The sequence below is a fragment of the Raphanus sativus genome, chromosome 1, assembly GCF_000801105.2.
Source record: "Raphanus sativus cultivar WK10039 chromosome 1, ASM80110v3, whole genome shotgun sequence".
NCBI classification, from domain to species: Eukaryota; Viridiplantae; Streptophyta; class Magnoliopsida; order Brassicales; family Brassicaceae; genus Raphanus; species Raphanus sativus.
Window position 1 is genome coordinate 20,312,903 of NC_079511.1, and position 10,680 is coordinate 20,323,582.

Sequence of the window (10,680 nt, forward strand, 5' to 3'; positions counted from 1 at the left end):
TTTGTCAAAATGGTAGGAAGAACAAATTTGTCTACATTTATCTTAAATATTAAAAACCATCAACAAAACACTAAACCTAAAATCCTAAACTCTAAACCTTGAATCCTAAATCCGGAACCCTTGGATAAATCCAGAACCATTGGGTAAATCCAGAATCCGAAACAATCTGGAACCCTTGGGTAAATCCGGAACCCTATGCCTAACGTTTAATACAATCTAATTCACTATAACTCAAGAAATAAGTATACGTATACATAAGATGTACGAATATCTAAGGTGTACGAATATATAAGGTGTACGTATACATAAGTATACATAAGGTGTACGAATACCTTAGGTGTACAAATACCTAAGGTGTACGAATACCTAAGGTATACAGAAGGTGTACGAATACATAAGGTGTACGAATATCAACATAACCCATCTAATACTTAAGATGTACAAATACATAAGGTGTACATATACATAAGTATACATAAGGTGTACAAATACATAAAATATACGAATACCAACATAACCCATCGAATACTTAAGGTGTACAAATACACAAGTATATGTATACATAAGTATACATATATTTAAGGTATACGAATACATCGGTGTACGAATACATAACATCTATGAATACCTTTTGTTTATATCCCTTATTGCATTGGAGAGTTTAAATACATATTAAGTATAAAATTTAAATACATCTACGAATACAACGAGAGCACAGTGCTCTCCAAAACAATTATACGTTAATTATTTAGAACTCACATTTTACTCTATATAAATTTAAATATTTTGCTAATAACCTATTGGTATTATAATCTAAAATTTTGTCAATCTCATTATAGATGATCTAATTAACTAAAAGGTGGTAAAAACAATGAAATAATTTATAACAACATTTCATTTGTAAAAGCTGATATACCAAAATATTTTCATTAAATTCAATAAAATAAATTAACATATTAGTTTAATTGTGTTTTCATATATGTGAAGCACATTCATTTAGACAACATAATTTTTCATATAAAATTTAAGATTGTTTAGAAATGAAATGTTGAAATAAATAAGTGAAATACATCTTATAATAAAAAACTAAACAATTAAATATTTTTATAATAAAAAGCTAAACAATTAAAAAACTAAACAATTAAAGATTAAACAATAAATAATTGACATTAAAGACATCTAAAATGAAATATAATGAAAGATTTCTTTAAAAAAATACATCATATTTTTATTATGAAATATATAATACAGTTACAAAAAAAATCAATAAAATCGAAACAAATCTAGATAATTTTTCAATAGAAAAAAGACATTTTCTATTAATTGTTTAGTTTTTCTCAATAAAATCACAGCCATGAAAACTAGAATTTTAGATGGATATAAGATGTTTTAATAGAAAATAGACATTATATTATCTTGTATTATTCAAAGATTTTTTAAAAACTAAATTATTAAAAGATAATGAAATATAATGAAATATTTTTTTAAAAACCAAACAATTAAGAGAATGTAATATGTAATACAGTTACAATAAATTTCAATAAAATCGAAATCTAACCTAGATAATTTTTCCCATTAGATTACTTTTAAGAAATAAATTTTTAAATTTTAATAAACATTTTTAGTATTTATACTTTTAATAATTAATAAATGATATATATTATTTTTGTATGATATTAAGCATTCATTTTAATCATTTTAATGTATAAATATTACATTTAGGTGTCATATGTATAAATTTCATAAACAGGGGCTTGGAGTGTACATGAGCGTAATGGTTTCTTATTCTTCAGTTAAAGAAAAAATGATTTTTCTTCTTCAGTTAATTTAACTGTAAAGATGGTGGTGTAGAAAAGAATGAGAGAGAAAAAGAAGATGAGAGGAAAAGAAGGAGAGAGAGATGATTTTCGTAGATGATGGTTGGTGGTGTGGAAAAGAAGGAGAGAGAAAAAGAAAGAAAGAGAAAAGAATGAGAGAGGTGGTGTGACAAATTAAAGAATGAGAGAGGTGATGTGACAAATTTTATTTTAGATATATTTTAATTGAAATGGCAAAGATGTAAATAATGAATCTGACAAAGGTCTCAAAGGATATTTAGACATAAGTTTACATGGGCAAATGCAAAAAGTTGCCCAATTGGCTAATTTAAACTTGAGGTCGCCCAATTCCCTAATTTCAAACTTGCGATTTGCCCAATTTGCCAATTTTTTCTAATATATAACTAGATTTTAACTTATGCACAGCACGGGTGTACATATGTTTTTTCCGTATTTTAATATTTAATATTTATTATTGTTTACCTATTCGTTTTATATTTGTATAAATGTGATCTTGCTAATATCTTTTCAAGTAAAAATTAAATAATATATTACATTAATTAATTCGTATTATATCCACATCGTCGAGACAGATGTTTGTTCATCATAGAGTTGTTATATTTATAAGTTTATAACCAATTTGAATAAAAAAAATAGAAAAATACCTTAGAATAGCACTAAAAAGTTTTTGTCACAAATATAGACGCAAAAACATCAAAATGACCAAAATATTTCATTATAGATGTAAATATACATTTATATCCCTAGGGTTAAATAATCTAAAATTTGGGTTTAGAGTTAAGGGGTGGGGATTTGGGATTGAGGTTTAAAATTTTAGAAAACAGAAATAAATATTTAAGTTTGAAAATAGAAATTTGAAATATATTTTAAAGAGTATTTTCAAATTACAAAAAGAAAATCTGAAAAATAAAAAAAAAAGATTTTTAAATTATTTTATATAAAATTTTAAATTTATTTATTTATTTATTTATTTATTTTGTATTTTTTATATTATTTATTTGTTTATTTTTATTTTTATATATAGCGTATTAGAGTATTTTTACCTATTAAATTAAACATTTTGGTCATTTTTCTCCTTAGTGTTTTTTGTAGTGACAAAAACTTGAAAATAGTCTACTTACAAGAATCGCCCTAAATATTAATATGTTTTTACACCTTAATTTGTTACTGAAATAATTATTTTATTTTTTACAAAGAATAAGTCAATGACAAATTATGAACATGAATTTTATTATAGATCAAATATAGTTCGGTAGATTATATTTTTATTTGAGAAAAACTAGACTTCAGTATTTTTAATAACTAAGTTAATATTTTTTTTAAATAACTAAGTTAATATTATATTTATATAATTAAATAATTTATAGTCGAATTAGAATATTTTAAAAAACCAACTTATGGATGATAAGTTGTATGTTTTTTATCTGAATGTGAAAGTAGTTGGTGATGTAGTATGAAGAGTATATATAGTTATTTCGGTGAGATATTCACGGACCACGGTATACAACCAAATCTAAAAGTAGTTGTAGAATATGATTGTAAATGATGGGAATATTTAGTTACGATATTCACGGTTTTTTTTTAACATGTAATGGTAAGCAATTTAAGGTTAAAGATTTTGCAATGTAGTTATCCTAGGAAATTGTGATTATCAAGTATATCTCCTTTTTTATTAATGTGACAGCTTTAATTTAGGAGCTTATTATGTTAAGTTAGTAGTTAGTCAATGATTTTAAGATATACAAGTGTAATTACCGGGTCAAGCAAATGTTAATAGGCTTACAGTTTGCCTTCCTTCGTGATTTTTTTTTTTCTAAATATTAGTTAATATGTAGAGTTAATACCAGTGGCATTTGATTGTAGTTTTTTGGGAAAATCGAGTGAGAAAGTTACTTCATGTTCTTGTTCGGTGGAATCTGAACTTGCTGCTACAATTTTCTTTGCCTTTGTTGACTGTAAGATTGAGATTCTCAAAGGTTTTAGAGGTTTGAGAAGACAAGAGTTTTTTTTTTCTTTCTCGACGCTTTAGAGTTTAGTGTGAATTTTTTGTAGGAGTTAATACAAGAGATAATACACATCATTATACACTTGTCACGAACTATAATAAGACGGTACATTAACAGCCACTTAAGAACTAATGGCAATAAAAGGTTTTCGCACAAAAACTAAATGTTGGGTATGAAATTTGAATTACATAAAAGATTAGGCATGGTTTGATACGATCAAATAATATGGATATGAATTGAACACAGAGCCGTGCTTATAGTGTTATCAAAAAGGTATTTGCCTTAGACCCCCAAAAATATATAAAATTTAGGGCCCCAAAATACAACAATTTTTTTTATGGTATAGTGGTTACAATGTTCTTCTAGTTAGAGTTCATGTACGTAGTTCAACCCTGATTTTTGTTTTCATTTAAATTTTCATTTTTAGCAACTTTTCTATTTTGGTATATTATAGCTTCTTTCAATTTATAGTTTATGTTTTTCCACAATTTTTTTTCTATGATTTAGATTTATTTTTAAATTTATAAGAAATTTGTAAATGCAGAAAATAACATTTATATTAGAGACTTTATCTATGTTTTATTACAAAGTATGTGTTATAATACTTTAAACTATTAATATTGTATTAAAATTTATAAACAAAATTATTTTTTAAACTTCGCCTTAGGCCTCCCAAAGTGCTCGCACGGCACTGATTGAACATATGATGAAACATTGGGTATATTTTGGCTGTTTTCCTGGATTTCAGTGATAAAAGTTTACTTGTTCTTTTAGTAAAAAAATTTTTTGAGTTAAATATCAAAAGTTATACCTTTTGAAATTTGCAGCAACAATTTCTTAAAATAGTTTGAAAGTAAAAAAAACGAAAGATACATATAAACGCAAAGACAAAACATTTTTTTGAGAAATTAAACACACTTGGTAATAGCACATACCAAAAAAACTTCAATGAATAGACATGACTTTGAACATTTAAATTAGAACATTTGCATTGTCGCCACATTTCGTAAGAACTTGATTCCTCATTATCTAGGTTGCATGGAAACTTTGTCGGATGTCCGCTTCCCGCTTCGGAATCAGAATCAGAATCGGAAGCTTGTGGAAGCTCTCGGAATCTCGCTTCCAATACGTTTCCAAAATGTCTCTTTAAAAACACGTTGGAAGCTTACAATTCCATTTTGGAATCACGCTCCCGTTTTAAAAAAAATACAATATCATAAATAAAATATAAGAAATATTGTTTTTATATAATAGTGAAATAGAGAATATATATACACAAGCATTAAAACTAATACTATATATTGGTTTTATGCATTGAGGACTTATTAGAGATATATTGTCTATATTCAAATATATTATGTTAATTATTTACAAATATTAAAGAATAATTAGTTTAATAATATCTTATAAACTTAGTTTATGTATAGTTTCACGGTTTTAACATAAAATCATTTAAAATTATTATAAATGAACAAATTTTTTTATTTTAATTTGAATCATATAATTGTTAGTCACATTTGTAATCTATATATTTTGATATATATATATATATATATATATATATATTATATATATATATATACATAAATATACGCTTCCGACACGTTTCCGCTTCCTACTTTTAAAAAATTCTTGCTTCTACGCTTTCACACGATTCCGCTTCCGCGTATCCGTTTCCGCTTCCGCGTATCCGCTTCCGCGTATTCGCTTCCGTTTCCATGTAACATAGCTCATTATCATCACTGGTCCTCGAGTAGCCTCTATCTTAAGTCATTCCTCAAATCTTGCAAGTAGCATCACTTGCAGATTTTCCAAAGAGATACAAAAACATAACCGCTTTAATGGACTACTCTACAATTGGCGGCACGAAAGCCTCTATTTTCCAAGACCTATATTCTCAAGCTTGTGTAATTATTATGGAACTATTGAATCCTAAGAGCATATCCAAAACTCTATGCTATATTTGCCTCTATACTCTATAATAGAGTAAAATCTACTCCAACTCATCTCTATTTCTTCCCCTAAAATAGAGATTTGCTATTTTCACCTCTATATTTAGGGGAAAAATAGCATTCCTCTATAATAGAGATATACTTTTTTTATTTGCAAAATGGTCCTTCAACTTTTTGTGATTATAATTAAAATACATGTTTATAGATAAATATAATACTTTTACATATAATAACACAGTTTTAGTTTATATAATATTTTTAAACTTTCACAATTATAATAATCATAAATAAAAATACTATTAATTTATTCAAAATTGAAAAAAATAACAAATGAAATTTTAACGTTTTATTTAACTGAAACTAAAATTAAAATTTAACTATTAAAAGTTTTACATATCTTTAACATATTAATAAAAATCTTTAAGTTCAACATAAATATTAATCAATATTTATTTCTCACTTTGAAGTTCATTAACAAATTATTTATGTGAAAATATAGTATTATGGTTAGATAATGTCTACTTTATTTTTTTTTATTATATATGATAGCTTTTTGTAATAAAAATTTTAGTTTAAATAATATTGCAATTTATAAAATTTAAAGATTAGATGATTGGGTGAATTTTTAACATTTATAAATAAAAGGTTTTAGTTGTAAGATAATAAAAGAATCTTTTAAAAAAAAATTTTTTTGAGGAAGAAATAGATAAATACATTGGAGAAGAACACATCTCTATTATAGAGTTCCTCTATTATAGAAGAAAAAATAAGGAAATACATTGGAGATGGTCTAAAATCGGTACTTTAGTTTAGAGACTAATCAAACAAAATAAGGGAGATTAAGGCCCCAAAGTTCCATTTATTTAAGTGTTTAAAACCGTACCAAAAAGGAATACAAAGTTATGAATCTAAAAACAGGTAGTCATTCTCGCGAACTCGTAGTTGCTTTCTCGCTCTCCCCCTTTTCCTTCTTCATCCTCCTCCTTTTTATAGGCAGTATTTCCTTCATGTTGCACCGGCTTCTCGTAATCATTACTATGATTCGTGGTTAGCCTTTGCGTCCTGCGATGGCTGTCACGTTGGGTGTGTTAGAGTCGTACTGACGAGTAACTGGGATGATGATCACACGCATGTACGGACTTCCACTAGCTTTTACTTTCTTTTTGTTTGTGGGATTTTATCATCGCTTTCGGGCTGGGTCAATTCATGGACCCATGAAAGTAAATGGGTTCAGAGTAAATGAGTTCACATCCAACAATAGTCCCCTAGACCGTCAGGGTTTATCTCGAGGGCTTTACTTTTGAAGTGTTCCGTGTGAGAGTTGACCCAGCCTTGTTTTCTCAGTTCATTACTTGTCGTTATCTGGTTGGTCGGTTTTCCTTTCTCATATGTCGTGAAGGGGAGTCAGTGAGGGGTCACGTCGTTTTAATGATTATGTTTCCATTAGTTGTATTCTTTGATTTCTTTTCTTTTCTTGGGAATCATTGTCATTGCCTCTATTTATGTTCTGACTCCATTACTTCTGATTCTGTTGATCGTTTGGTTTTTGTGTGCTTCCATTATCTTTTCGACCAACTTTTCTTACTGATATGATCATGGACCAGCATGCTGATCAAGATGAAGAGTTCAAACTAGCTAAAGAAGATGGGAAGCCTAAAGATGGTGCAACCAAAGAAGATGATGCCTTAGTCATTTCCAATGGCCCCATAACTCGATCCAAAGCTAAGATACTCAAGGAAGCTATTGGAGGATTAATTAAGAAGTGTTTGATCCATGAAGAAGTCTTGAAGGAAGCTTGATACTTCAAGATACACTTGTTACCATCCAAGCTATCTCACCATCAAACTGAGTGTTGTCTAGGCTAGCAAGCTATGTGTGCTCTTTTTCCCTATCTTTGTTTTTGTCCCAATGGGTTTTGCAAAGATAGGTTTTTAACGAGGCCATAGTCTTGCTGCTCAAAACTCCTAGATGATGCTCTCGGACCAACCACATGAAGAACCTTATGTTATGTTTTATTTCTCTAAGTATTTATGTCTTTTATTTCAAAAACTCTATCTATGTTGTGTCTTTAATTCTACATTGACTAAAGGAGCGTGTTCCTTTTAGTTTGAGTTGATTGGAACCTGTTCCAAGTCTCTCACTATATATATATGTGTGTGCCGCAACCCTAGTAATCTATCAAGTCTTCTTTAATCAAAACCATTGTGTTTTCTTCTCCCTTTGCTTTTGCGAGTTAAGAGAGTGTCTGGTGTGTAGTATCCAGTCTGTTGGTGTGTAATATCCAACACCCAAGGGCTTTAGAAAGGTGTGTCATATCCGATCTAAGCCTAGGAGTATCAAGGAGCCTTTCCGCAGCCTCTTGAGTCACCATTCGATCCTCCACCTTGATAACTTGAGTCCTTTGACTCGTTTATACAAGGATCTATCCATATCCGTCCAGAGAAGCATCCTAGGGGTTCATTAAGTGGTATCAGAGCACTCTGGAAGGGGAGTTTCGATTTCTCTTATCATTCTCATCCGATCTGTTCATCACCATTCATATCATTGATAGATCTGTGTTCTTGAGTTATTGTTCACTAGATCTGCTTCTTTTCATCATTATAACTGATAGATCTATTGTTTTCGTGATCATCATTGATAGATCTAAGAGTTTCAATCAAGTTTTCATTAAGAACTTTTCAACTTCTCATCAATCTCGTTTCAAGTTTTCAAAATCCGAAAGTTCTATTGTGTTTGTGAGTCTCGATCTGTTGTTAGAAGTGATAGATCCTTATCTGTTTTCATCTCATTTCGTCATCTGTTAGAATCTGATTTGTGTTGTTGTATTTCGAAACTGAAAAGGAATTCAAATCGTTGCGATTGTTCAAGTATCCTTTGCCGCCTTGTTTTAAAATTTTTCTTGTTTCCTTATTTGAATCCTTTGTGTTTTGATTTCTTTGAACTACTTACTTGTTCAAATCTTTTGTGAATCAGGAAGCAATGGGATCCGAGGATGATGAGGCAACTCTTATGAGAAGAAACAAGCTATTACAAGAAGCAATCACCAAAGATATCCTTGCAGCCATGGAGAAGTTGTTGGAGGATAAACTCGATCAAAGGCTATCTGATAGACAAGACCAGAATGCTGAGCAGAGACGTGAGCCAAGGAGCAATAGGCATGGTCGTCGTGAGCATGCTGGATCAGAAGAGACTGATAACTTCTATGAGAGAAGTAGCCATAGCTCTGGATCAAGACACAGCAGTAGGAGATCACGACATGATCATGAGGGCAGAAGGCATAGGCGCAATGAGCTATCAGGATTGAAGCTTAAGATCCCTCCTTTCCATGGCAAGGCTGATCCGGATGCATATCTTGAGTGGGAAAAGAAGATAGAGCTTGTCTTTAATTGTCAACACTACTCTGAGATTAAAAAGGTTCAAGTTGCTGCTACTGAGTTCAATGACTATGCATTGAGTTGGTGGGATCAGTTGGTTACAAACAAAAGGCGCAATGGGGAGTTTCCTATTGAGACATGGGCTGAGATGAAGTCTTTGATGCGTAGGAGGTTTGTTTCCAGCCACTATCACCGTGATCTTCACCAAAAGCTGAGGCTTCTTACCCAAGGTTCCAAGTCTGTGGAGGAATACTATCAAGAGATGGAGTTGCTTATGTTGAGAGCTAAGGTTTCTGAAGATAGTGAAGCTACCATGGCACGGTTTCTTGGTGGGCTCAACCGTGAGATACAAGACAGGGGTAGAGATGCAGCACTACTTGGAGATAGGGGAGATGCTACACAAAGCTATCTTGGTAGAGCAACAAGTTAAGAGAAGAAGTCATGCGCGTGGCAGCTATAGTTCCAGTAGATACCAGACTTCTAAGAAGATAAACCAAGCTATCAGAAAGAGGTCAAACCACAGCCAAGGAAGAGTCTAAGCCTAGTGATATCTATAGCAAGGATAAAGGTAAAGCAGAGGCTACCAGCTCGCGTGCAAGAGATTTGAAGTGCTTTAAGTGTCAAGGCGTGGGCACTATGCTAATGAGTGTACCAACAAGAGAGTTATGGTTCTTTTGGAGAATGGCGAGTATGAATCTGAAGATGAGAGACCAGAGACTGAGCAAGAATCTTCAGAAGCAGAATACGAAGAGAACCAGTTCATGGTAGGCTTTTGGTTGCAAGAAGAACACTCAGCCTACAAAGCAAGACCGAGGAGCAAGAACAGAGGGAAAACTTGTTCTACACCCGCTGTATGGTGCAAGGAAAGGTCTGTAGTCTGATCATTGATGGTGGAAGCTGTGTCAATGTTGCTAGTGAGATAATGGTAAAGAAGCTTGGCCTACAAACTCATAAACATCCCAAGCCTAACCGACTGCAATGGCTTAATGAAGAAGGCGAGATGAGGGTATCTACTCAGGTTTCTGTACCCTTATCCATTGGGAGATATGAAGATGACATCCTCTGTGACGTGATACCCATGGAAGCCAGTCACATATTGCTTGGAAGGCCTTGGCAGTTTGATAGACGTGTCACTCATGATGGCTTCACCAATAAACATTCTTTTGAGTTCAACGGCAAGAAGACTACCCTAGTGCCTCTAACTCCTAAAGAAGTACATGAAGATCAATTACAACTTCAGAAAAAGAAAGAGATTGATCTTCAAGCCTGATAAGAACCACAACTTCTATGCCAAAACTGGGTGACATCAAAAGATCTCTCTACTCTAATCAATCAGTTCTCTTATTTGTTTTAAAAGAATCTCTTGTTAGTCTAACTGATTGCACACCGGTGTATCCGAGTGAGATGTCAGCTCTTTTACAGGATTATCAAGATGGTTTCCAGAAGATAGCCCACGGGTTTACCACCTATACGAGGGATTGAGCATCAGATAGATTTTGTACCAGGTTCT